Source organism: Rattus rattus, chromosome 2, assembly GCF_011064425.1.
Source record: "Rattus rattus isolate New Zealand chromosome 2, Rrattus_CSIRO_v1, whole genome shotgun sequence".
NCBI classification, from domain to species: Eukaryota; Metazoa; Chordata; class Mammalia; order Rodentia; family Muridae; genus Rattus; species Rattus rattus.
The window spans coordinates 104,654,341-104,667,015 of record NC_046155.1 but is presented as its reverse complement, the minus strand read 5'-3'; positions in this window follow the sequence as shown (position 1 = coordinate 104,667,015).

Here is a 12,675-nt window from a genome sequence, read left to right as displayed (position 1 = left end):
GGTCGGTCCCTTCAGATGCAGTAGATTTCCTGCTCCTGTGCCCTTATCCAAGGGAACCCAGAGGCCGTATACAGTTTCCTCTTGGGCCAGGGATGTGGGCAGGGGTGGGCAGTGTTGGTGGTCTCTTCCGCTCTGCAGTCTCAGGAGTGCCCACCTGACCAGGCGGTTTGGGAGCAGTCCAATATTTCCATTCTTTAGAATGAAATGTATAAAAGCTTGTAGCTTTACTATAAAATATCTTTAATTCTCTGTCTCGATTTCTTCTGGTTTAAAATCTAATTGTCATGGCTAAGAAGATGTTTCAGAAGTTATGAGCAGATGTTGTTTCTGTTGAGAACCTGGGAGAGTTCCTGGCATCTACTTGGCAGCTCTAGAGCCATTTGTGAATCCAGTTACAGGGAATACTTTTTCTGGCCTCTGTGGGAAGCTTGCACACACAGCAGGCAATCATAACATACAAAAAATCAATTACCAATATACGTGAACATATAATAATATAAAATCCACTTAAAAGACCTAAACCACTGGGCTAGAGAGATGGCTCAGTGGTTAAGAGCACTGACTGCTCTTCCAGAGGTCCTGAGTTCAAATCCCGGCAACCACATGGAGGCTCACAACTGTCTGTAATGGGATCTGATGCCCTCCCTCCTCTAGTGTGTGGGAAGACAGCTACAGTGTGCTTATATATATAATAAATAAATCTAAAAAAAAAAAAAAGACCTAAACCACACTTCAAACCATAGCTATGTATATTTTTACAGTATATAAATTCAAGGACATTCCTGTCCATTACAGCAGAGATACCAGGAAAGGAACCATAAGGCCTGTACATATGAGGCTAGCACATATCCAATCTCATAGCATGTGAGGTACTCACTTATAAATACACTCCAAAATTAGAATAACGAATATATAGAATAATTCTATAGAATATATAGAAGTAGAGAATATAGTAGCAGCTATCATGGACTAAGGGTAGCATAAGGGAAAGGAGACGTTAGTCAAAGGGGAGAAAGTTCCAGACACAAGGAATAGGATCTGTTTCACCATGATTAATAATGTACATTTTGAAACTGCTAAAAGAGCACATTTTAAATGTTCTTGAGACAAAAAGTGATCAGTATGTGAGGTGATGGATGTGTTTATTTGCTCATTCACAATGTACAAAGGGCACTACATTGAAGCCAATAAATATAATCAATAAAGATATTAAATTTCAAAAATATAAACATGTAGACTTCTTTTTAATTAATTTATTCACTTTACACATCCAAATATCAGCACCCCCTCTCCTCCCATAGCCTCTCAACAGATCCTTCCCCTCCATTTCCCCCTTTCCTCCCCTTCTCAGAGCCCCCCCATTCCCTCACACATCAAGCCACACGTAGGTTTCTTAAATGAAGATTGACAATTACACTAAGAAGGATTTTGGTTTTTGTTTCTTTGTTTGGGGAAGGGGTTGAGGGGTTTTTTGGTTTTGTTTTTATGTTTTGTTTTTAAACAGGGCCTCATGTAATCCAAACTGGCCTCAAATTCAGTGTGTAGCTGAAGATGACCTCTAACTCTTGATCTACCATGCCCAATTTATGTGGTGCTAGAAATCAACCCCAGAGCCTTATTGTGTTAAGCAAGCACTCTACCAATTGTACTGAGAATCTTTGAAAGGTTTCTTTTTTTTCTTAGAGGGTGGAAGTACATTAATATGAGAAAGTCTAACAATTAAGATGTGTCTAAAGACATCTTAAGTTTAATGCTTTTCATTTGGACTTTGGACAAAAAACCTGCAAAGCACATTTTATTTCCCCTTCCCCTCAAAGTAGCAATTTTCTTCATTCCAACACTTCAGTATTATCTAGGAAAACAATTTAACATTTCATGTTAGCACTACATTACATGAATTGACAAGAGAGTTAAGGAGAAGTATGATATCATCCCAGATACTGTCAAAATCACTAGTACTGCTATCATTGTAATAACAGTGCCTATGGGAATATAGTCAGTGTACCCTCATATGTACCCTAACAATGAGACAGTAACTTTCTCATGCTTTTTGAGGGAATAAATGAATCACTGCAAGTAAAATAGAAATATCTACAAATAAAGTCGAAACAGTGTAACACAGAGAGTAAGTATGCATAAGCCTAAGTTATTGCATTATAGTGCCGCCTCTTACTACCTTTTTTTAAATTGGATATTTTTTACTTACATTTCAAATGTTATTCCCTTTCCCAGTTACCCGTCCATAAGCCCCCTATCCAATCCTCCTCCTTCTTCTATAAGGGTGTTCCCCCAACCACCTCCCTACCCACCTCCTACCCGGACATTCCCACACTGGGGGTCCAGCCTTGGCAGGACCAAGGGCTTCTCCTCCCATTGGTGCCCAACAAGGCCATCCTCTGCTACATATGCAGCTGGAGCCATGGGTCTGTCCATGTGTACTCTTTGGATGGTGGTTTAGTCCCTGGGAGCTCTGCTTTGTTGGCATTGTTCTTATGGAGTTGCAAGCTCCTTCAGCTCCTTCAATCCTTTCTCTAGGACACGCTGATAGGCTTAAACAGTTTCATCTACCCCTCACGAGGAGTAATATCCAATATGATTCCTTGGGAAATCACATTAGATAATATAACTAATCCTTAATAACTGTGACTATAGCTTAATAATTCAAATGTACTTCAGATTATTGAAGTCTTTGGGAAATTTTTTTGTCATCATTGAAGTGATTTTTTTCTTTTTTTATTTATTTATTTTTACACTCCAGATTTATTCCCCTCCCAGTCAACACCCCCATGACTGTTCCACAACCCATACCTCCTCCCCTGCCCCCCAGTCTTTACAAGGATGTCCCCACCCCACCCACCCCACCAGACTTCTAAACTTCCTGGGACATCCAGTCTCTTGAGGGTTAGGTGCATCTTCTCTGACTGAACCCAGACCCAGGAGTTCTCTATGTTGGAGGCCTCATCTCAGCTGGCGTATGCTGCCTGGTTGATGATCCAGTGTCTGAAAGATCTCGGGGGACTAGGTTAATTGAGACTGCTGGTCCTCCTACAGGGTTACCCTCCTCCTTTGCTTCCTCCAGCTTTTCTCTAATTCAACCAGAGGGGTCAGCAGCTTCTGTTCATTGGTTGGGTGCACATATCTGCATCTGACTCTTTCAGCTGCTTGTTGGGTCTTTTGGAGAGCAGTCATGGTAGGTCCCTTTTTGTGAGTGTTCCATAGCCTCTGTATTGGTGTCAGGTCTCAGGGCCTCCCCTTGAGCTGGATCCCACTTTGGGCCTGTCACTGGACTCCCTTTTCCTCGGGTTCTTCTCCATTTCCATCCCTGCATTTCTTTCAGACAGGAAGAATTATGGGTCAGAGCTTTAACTGTGGGATAGCAACCCCATCCCACACTTGATGCCCTGTCTTTCTGCAAGAAGTGAGTTCTACAGGTTCCCTCTCCCCACTGTAGGGCATTTCATCTAGGGTCCCCCCTTTGAGTCCTGAGGGTCACTTTCCAGGCCTTTGGTACATTCTAGAGGGTCATCCCAACCTCTTTCCTCCCGAGGTCACCTGTTTCCATTCTTTCTGCTGGCCCTCACGGCTTCAGTCCTTTTCTCCCACCCAATACCAGATCATGGTCCCCTCTCTCTCAACCCCCATTCCCTTCCCTTCCCCTGTGCCTCCCTCCCTCCCCACTTGTGGTTGGTTGCTTTCCTCTCCCTCCCAAGTGGGACTGAGATTCCTCACTTGGTCCCTTCAGCTTTTGACCTTTGTGAGTTCTATGGACTGTATCTTGGGTATCCTATACCCTTTTTTTTTTTTTTTTTTGGCTAATAGTCACTTATTAGTGAGAACATTTTGTGCATGTCCTTTTGGGTTTGAGTTACCTCACTTGGGATGATATTTTCTTAATAGTTACAATGATTCCAATACTAACCGACCTGATACTTAATAAAATAGCTGCAACAAGTATTATTTATCATTATAAAAGTGCTGTTTTGGAGTCCTCAGAAGCATAGTTTTACACACAAGTGAATTGTTTTTTTAAAAAAAGGGGAAGCAAAAGCAGAAAGGAACAAGGTGTGATGGTACATGCTTATCATTCAAGCCCTCAGGATGCAGAGGCAAAAGAATCCAGTATCTGAGGCCATCCTGAACTACACAGAAAGACTGTCTGAAAAAGGAGAGTGTGGAGGAAGAGAAAAATGGTACATAAAATTATATAAGAGCCGAGAACTAGGGAAGCTACCTTGCAGTTCTAATTAAGAGCATTAAACTCCTAATTTAGACTGCTTAGCCATGCATATACTGTCTGAGTCACGTGACCCTGAATAATTTACCATCTCTGACTCATTTTCCTCATCTACAAAATAATAACATCCCAGCACAAGAATGACTTAATAAAATATATGTGCCTGTCACATGATATGTGTTTTAATGTTAGTAGTAACCAGTAGCAGTGACAAGAATAGCAAAAATCACATTAGAATTATACAGTTTTTAATATTATAATTATCATTGCTATTGCTTGATGCTTATGGTTATATAGTACTCAATTATAAATTCATGAAAAAGCAGGTCAAAATTCTACATTTGGAACAAAGTAGTGGAACTATTCTTTCCTCTGTATTTGTTTTCCTCTAAACATAATTTTTTTTAGAAAATAGAATTAAAACTTCCAAGTTCAAAATAGGTATGGAAAATGGAGGAAAGGCAGAATACATGCATTATTAGATTTCTTTGACAACAGCTATCTGATAACCTCCAATATTACCATTAATTCCAATATAATCCAAATTATTTATATTTACTCTAACATTGGAAAAGATGTGAACCAGGACATGTCCTCCTATAAACAGTCTCCCTAATAGTTTCTTCTTTTTGGAACAATTATATTTGATCCACAGACTAGGCTGTAGTTCCTCAACAGTAAAACAGAAGTGCTTCTCCAAACTTCTGTCTCAAGAACTAACTTGCTGGCAGAGTGAGGAGAATGCAGCACACATCCACTCTTTAGCTGTCAAGTTGTTCAGATCTGCCTCAAACACACAAAGCCTCTTTATTGCCTTCCTGGGGCCCTCTGTACACACTGAGCAAGACACAAAGAACTAACCATGCAACCTAACACAGGATGCTCTGATGATATTCACCTACCCTAGAGCTTCTACCTGATTCAAGAAAGTTTGAGGAGCCTGCATCACCCTTCAGCTTTTTCCTTTACCAAGACTTCCTTCTGCCCCTCTTTGTTCGCAGGTATTTATCTGTAACAAATACCTCTCACTACGTTTCTGCACTTTCCTCTGCAAAAACTAATCGGTAACATCAGTAAGGCCCTACCTAGTAAAGATTGATAAATACAAATAAATTTGAACAATGGTTGTGAACCATAAAGATATAACACAGAAGGAAAATAAGAGCAACCTAACATTCTCTTCCCAAATGGGTGGGAAGAGAATCCTATCCATTCTAAGTCTTCCACGAGTTACCAGCAAGCAGGGAACTGAGTACTAGCCATATGCTAGCTTTTCACTGATGTGACAAACACCTAAGAAAACATATCTGAATGAAGAAAAATGTCTTTTGAGCTCAATTTGGGGGGTTTTAGTGCATGGTCACTTGGCTATGTTGCTTTGGGCCTGTGGTAAGGTCAAACAAATATGGCAAGGAGGATATAACAGAACAAGACTGCTCATTTAACGGTGGTCAGGAAGCAGAATGGGATAAAATGGTTCAGAAACAAAATATATCCCTCAAAGACTGGTCCCAGTGGCTATTTCCTCCAAATAGCCCCCACCTCTTCACTATCACTCAGTTACAAATTTATCAACAGTACGACCCATTTATGAGGTTGGCACTTTCATGACCTAACAATCTCTCCAAAGAGATACCACATAGTGACCAAGACAACCAAAGTAAGCCCTCTTCCCTCTTTAAACTGTTAGGAAGGAGCATGAGACATAGCTTCTGGGTAGGAAACCTGTAAATGATTAGAAAACAGAAAAGTAGACAAAAAAGAAAGGTCAAACTGACTAATAGAGCAAGTACAGATCTTTTTTTCCAAGTGCCTTTGAATTGCCATCAAGGTAAAAAGCCAAGGCCTTACAGAGGCATTCCTTAGTAGAGAAATGGAGGTAATAGTTACGTTGCGACTAAATAGGCACCTTGCCTTGATTCCAACGTGCTTCATGATGGAATTACTCCTGTTGATACTAAAGCTTTATCATGTTATGTGATGGAAGAGACCTATTGACACAAGTAGAGATTCTCTATATCCATCCACAGGCTTTCTTTCTATAACAAGGCATGGGGCCTACCCTTAAGACCTGTTCATTTCTCCAGTGAAACTCCCTTGGAAAAGCCTAATTTTTTTTTTGTTTGCAAGTGATTATCAACTGGAGATGGCTTCTGGACTAGGAATTGGGGCATGTGTTCACCTCTTCTTTCCAAAGGCTCCCTTGACTTGACATCTAGTTATTAGGTCTTTTCAAGCACAATGGGAAGAGAAAATGAAAATTGTGATGTAAGCTTTAAAGGCACAGATAACTTCAGGAGAAACTAAACATTTTAGTAAGAGTTTCAAACACCTTCACGACTGTGATTTTCCTGGCTGTTTAGGTATGGTTGGCATTGATACTTTGTGGGTTCTTCTTTCTTCCATCTTTCTCCACCGGTTTTCTCCCCATTTCAGTCTCCTAACACTAGACAGAACAGGAAAAAAAGATAGATGAAGAGCTCCGTTAATAAAGATAGATGAAGAGCTCCATGAATAAAGATAGATGAAGAGCTCCATGAATAAAACCAGAGGTTGGAAGGGGGTTTACCATTAGACTACTTCCTGCTGATTGGTAGCACCAAGTTCCTTGGGGCAAGTTTGATCTTTGTCATCAAAATACCTGATTTCTTCTTGTTGTCATTTCTTCTTTATGCACAACTACATAACAAACCACAACCAATAACCCATCACCCTTTTCCAGGCCATATAAACTCTAAAAAGTCCCCAGAATTCCAAATGTCACACAATCACAGAAACCATCTGCAGCTAGCAAAATCATATCCCTGTAAGAGCACAAGGCAAATTATAGTCAGCTGCTGCAGTCAGTCCAAAGCAGCCCCATATCCCACACCTGGGATTAAAACAAAAACACATTATTATAATATTTATGTGTTTTTTAAAGAAACCAAAATTTTAAAATTCTCACTACACTTTTGTATCTCATAACCTAGCCATTACGATTGTTCTCACAGGCTTCCACCTTCCGAGACCTTAGTTCATTCAGAACCGGCTGAAGCAGCACTAAAGTTGCAAAGCCCTATGTAACCACCAGATGGTGGTAATGAGTTTTATCAAGATAAAGAATCCCAAGATAATTCAACTTGAGCACTAAAAACAATTAAGGCCAGATAATTCTTTGTTGTGGTGGACTATCTTACACATTACAGGAAGCTAAGCAGCTCTAAACTCTACATACTGTGTGCTGATACAATTCCCAACAGCCATGATAAAAAAAATTGTCTCCAGACATTACCATGTAGCTTTGAAACATTTGCAATCACAATGTAGCCAGATGTGGCGGCAGAAGCCTGTAGTTCCAACAATCAAGAGGCTGAGGGAAAATAATCAAGAGTTTGAAGCCAGCCTAGGCTACAAAATAAAATCCAATTTCAAAAAAAAATGAGATAAAGTTGGGGAAGAAAAAAATCACTATGCAATGAAAGCCAAAAGAATTTTAAGTTGGGAAAAAAATCAAATGCTGGGGGAATATTTGAAAGTTTGTTTCGTTTTCCTAATTCATTCACTTGAAAATTCAAAACTGTGGGGAAACATTAAAAATGTAAAATCACTCCTTCTATGCACATTTTAATGCTCATTCTCCTTCCAGGTTAGAAACATAATTTTGTATACATGGCATTTTTACATGCATTCTCATATCAATCTCCTTTCCTTAAAAAAACTACTACAAATATCTTTCTAGATCAGTGAATATTGATCAGCAAAAATATAGTTTAATAGTTAAACACTTCTGTCATATTCCTGTATATATGACTACCAGATCCACCTTGATAAGCAACTAAAGTTCCTAAATGTCCTTGCTTTAAATAGAATTGCAGTTAACATGTGTGAACATAAAACTTTGCACAACTCAAGATTGGCACTGCTTCACACCAAACACTATAATGCTTAATTTTGCCATGACTCAGTGAATTGAGCTATATAAATCTTTTCCAAGAGATGTATACAAATGACATCAAGAACACAGAAAACAGATTAAAATATGGTTAGGTCATTTAAATGCAAGATAAAATGTTGGCAAAAGATAAAGAAAAAATAGCTTATAAGTCAGGTTTGCCATGGATATGAGTCTGGGGGGAAAATAGTATTTTTCTGCAATGACAGTCAAAACAGTCTATCCCTATTCTCTTATTCCCTGTGTGCACCACATAGCTGGATTTTTCTTTTTCACATACCCCAGATCTATTAATGGACCTTCTCACACTTAGTAAGGGTCTTTATTAGAAACCCTCCAACCTAGAAAACACTCTCTACAAGGAAGAAGGGACAATCATGTAAGTGTGAGAGAGCTATCGATACAAGTTTAAATCCCTCCAAATTCCCAAAAACTCAAAGACAAATCAGAAAACATAAATGAGAGGAGGAAGAGGAACCAGTCGATCAACATGTACTCTCTGATCCTTCCCCTTGTCTTCTAAAGACTTTTTAAAAAAGAAATATCAATAGCCTTGAAGAAGGGCAATCTGGGACTACATCTGAAATCACATACAAGAATATTTTTTTCTCTTTATTCAGTAATCTAATATCTTGTCCAAGTCCCCATGAACTGATTAGCAGGAGAAAAAAACAGTAACTGGTCCATTGAGCTTAAACTTAATTCAATCTGACAGTTTGGGTGTATATATTCAAGGATGAATCAAATTTCTATCAAATAAAACAGGGCTTGATCACTCAGACTCTTCCTTTTCCTGCTCTTCTACCAGGGTTTGGAGGAAACAATGTATTGTGTGCAATTTCCTGGCACAAAGATTCTCCAGTCTTTTTGTGCTATAATGGGGCCATCTGGCGGTCTCTTGTGCATAGCTCTTTTGCCATCTAAGTATCCCTGCAGGACACCACTGCTGAATTGGCTGTTAGCAGGGCAGTTCTGTCATGCAGAAAGGATTATACCAGCTACAGAACCCCAAGTTTACTGCTACATCCTCCATCCTATAAATGAGTCCATGTGTCCATACTGCCAGTGATGGCTAGTTTTATGTCAACTTGCCACAAGCTAGAGTTATCTGAAAGGAAGAAATCTCAACTGAAAAAAAATGCCTCCATAAAAGCCAACTGGGAGGCATTTTCTCTATTAGTGATTGACTGGGGAAGTCCCAGCCTACTGTCAGCACTGCCATCCCTGGACAGGTGCTACTGATGTCTTAGTTGGGATTTTATTGCTATGAAAAAACACATCTGCACATCACTCAGAATTTCAATGGTACCTCTGGAGATTTTAGTGGTAATGCCCAAAGCTTGGAAGAAAGAGGTCTTCTCAGGCTCCAGACCAGTGTTCTGAGCAGGCACAGTGACCTCACATGGGGCGATGGCACCGGCTCGAGCAGCAGCTGGCACCTTATTGGCCAGCAGCATGTCCCTAATCTCAGTGGGGTCCTCCCTTGTGAACACGAAGCCACATTCCCCCAGATGTGAGGCAGCAGCTTCTCCAGAGCTGGGTTGTTCTTCTGGTGCCCCTGATGGCCTTGCACATCAACCATGGAAAATCTTATAAAGAAAAATATTTAATTGGGGCTGGCTTACAGTTTCGGAGACTTTTAATCCATCATTATTATGTCAGTGAACATGGCAGTGTGCAGGCAGACTCAGTGCTGGAAAAGGAGCTGAGTGTTCTACACAGGCAACAGAAGGACACTGAGACACACCAGCCAGACTTGAGTTTCTTAGACCATCCAGTGTGACTCTCTTCCTCCAACAAGAGCACACGTACTCCAAAAAGTACACAACTCCTAATAGTACCACTCTCTATAACCAAGCATCCAAACATGCAAGTCTATGTGAACCACTCCTATTCAAACCACCACATTGAGTTCTAGAAGAATTAGGCTGAACGAGCCATGAGGAGCAAACCAGTAACTAGCACCCCTCCATAGCCTCTGTATCAGCACCTATGTCCAGTGTCCTGCCCTGTTTGAGTTTCTGCCTTGACTACTCTCAATGACGGACTCTTACCTAAAAGAATAGGCTACACTGACCCAAATCCCATGGAGGAGAGAGCTGAACACCCAGAAGTTCAGACAATCCTGAGACCACAGGACAGTCTGCCACTTCTGCCCACCTCTCCTACATCCCTTGCCCAAGAGGAAACTGCATAGTGCCTCTAGATACATGAAAAAAAGGAGCACTCAGCATCAGGAACCTGCTGGGTCCAGTCTGCACCTGGCACTGAACTGAACTGGTCACACAGCTGCCTGCACTCAAATCCCGTGGGGAGAGAGAGCTGAACCTTCAGAAGTGCTGACACTCCTGAGAACTCAGAGGAGACTAATCTCTGCTCACATTCCTGACCAAAGAGAAAATCGCAAGTGTGTCCCTGGGCACGGACCTAGGAACAGTCAGGGGCAGGACCCCTCAAGTTTCTGCCTGTACCCAAAGCTGAAAGCCACTTGCCAGTACTGCCTACACACCTAAGAGCAGAGATCCCTGTTCCCAGATCCAGCTGAAAGGATACAGGTATACAGGAGTGCTGACACACAGGCCTACAGGAGAGGCAAGCTATTCTCAGAGACAGCAAGACAAGCTAACAACAGAGACAACCTGGTGGCAAGAAGCAAGCTCAGAAACTTAAGTAACAGAAACCAAGACTACTAGTCATCATCAGAATCCAGCTCTCCCACAAAGGCAAATACTGGATATTCAAACACACCGGAAAAGCAAGATTTAGATTTTAAAAAAATCACATTTCATGATGATGATGGAGGACTTTAAGAAAGACATGCATAACTCCCTTAAAGAAATGCAGGACAACACAAGGGAACAAGTAGAAGCCCTTAAAGATGAAACACAAAAGCCCTTAAAGATTACAGGAAAACACAACCAAATAGGTGAAGGAATTGAAAAAAAAACTGTCCAGGATTTAAAATTGGAAATAGAAACAATAAAGAAAGCATAAAGGGAAACAACACTGGATATAGAAAACCTAGGAAAACAATGAGGAGACAAAGATACAAGCATCACCAAGAGAATACAAGAGAGTGAAGAGAGAATCTCAGGGGCAGAAGATACCATAGAAAACATCGACACAAGCATCAAAGATAATGTAAAACGCAAAAAGCTCCTAACCCAAACAATCCAGGAAATCCAGGACACAATGAAAAGATCAAACCTAAGGATAATAGGTATAAAAGACAGGGAAGACTCCCAAATTAAAGGGCCAATAAATATTTTCAACAAAATTATAGAAAAAACTTCCCTAACCTAAAGAAAGAGATGCCCATAAACATGCAAGAAGCATACAGAACTACAAATTGATTGGACCAGAAGAGAAATTCTTCCCATCACACAACAGTCAAAACACCAAATGCACAAAACAAAGAAAGAATATTAAAAGAAGTAAGGGGAAAAGGTCAAGTAACATATAAAGGCAAACCTATAAGAGTTACACGAGACTTCTCACCAGAGTCTATGAAAGGCAGAAGATCCTGGAGAGATGTCAAACAGACCTGAAGAGAACACAAATGCCACCCTAGGCGACTATATCTAGCAAAACTATCAATTAACATAGATGGAGAAAACAAGATAGTCAATGACAAAACCAAATTTACACATTATCTTCGTTCTGACTGTAATCCCAGTACTCTGTAGGCTGAGGTAGGAGAATTGACAATTCAAATGCTTGAGTTTGAAACCAATGTACATTCCACAGTGAACCCTAGGGGCAGCCTAGGTTACAGAGCAGCAAGACCCCGTCTCAAAACAAACAAAACCAAAATGTATTGTCTTTTCTGACATGTCTATTATCCAATTTTGGATACAGTGAGGTGGCTCATAAGGTAAAGGCGCTTGCCACAGAAGCCTGAAAACCCCAAATCTCCTGGTGGTAGAAAAGAACAGAGTCTGGAAATTTGTCCTCCAATATCCACATGCACATCATGCACATGAGAATCTGCATTCAAACATAACACATACACACACACACACACACACACACACACACACACACACACTTCATTTTAAAAGGTGTTCTGACTCAAGGATTTGTACAGTAGGTCAATGGGATAAGGAAAAATCCAACTTCCAAGGGTGAAGAAATATATCCACCAGTGTGAAAGAAGGGATCAACGTAAAAGCAAATCAACAGTGTAGTCAGTGACATTCCCGAATTCATGCTAGATTGGGGGAGGGGATTGGGATTTAAGAGATCTTGTTAATGATTTAGTCGCAGTAATGAATTACTGCATAGACTCACAATGAATGAAATACTTGATAGTGAAGCATGGTGAAAACTAGCTAACAACAAGCCTACTTAAAATGAAAGATGAAAGGGTAACTTTTCTAAGTAAAAGTAGAATTATCAAGGGACACCTTTTTAAAAAAATAACAATGATCATGTGTTTTTAAAAAAAAACTATAAGACTTAAAAAACAAACAAAAAAAAACATAGTGCTGGCTTGATGGTGGAGGCA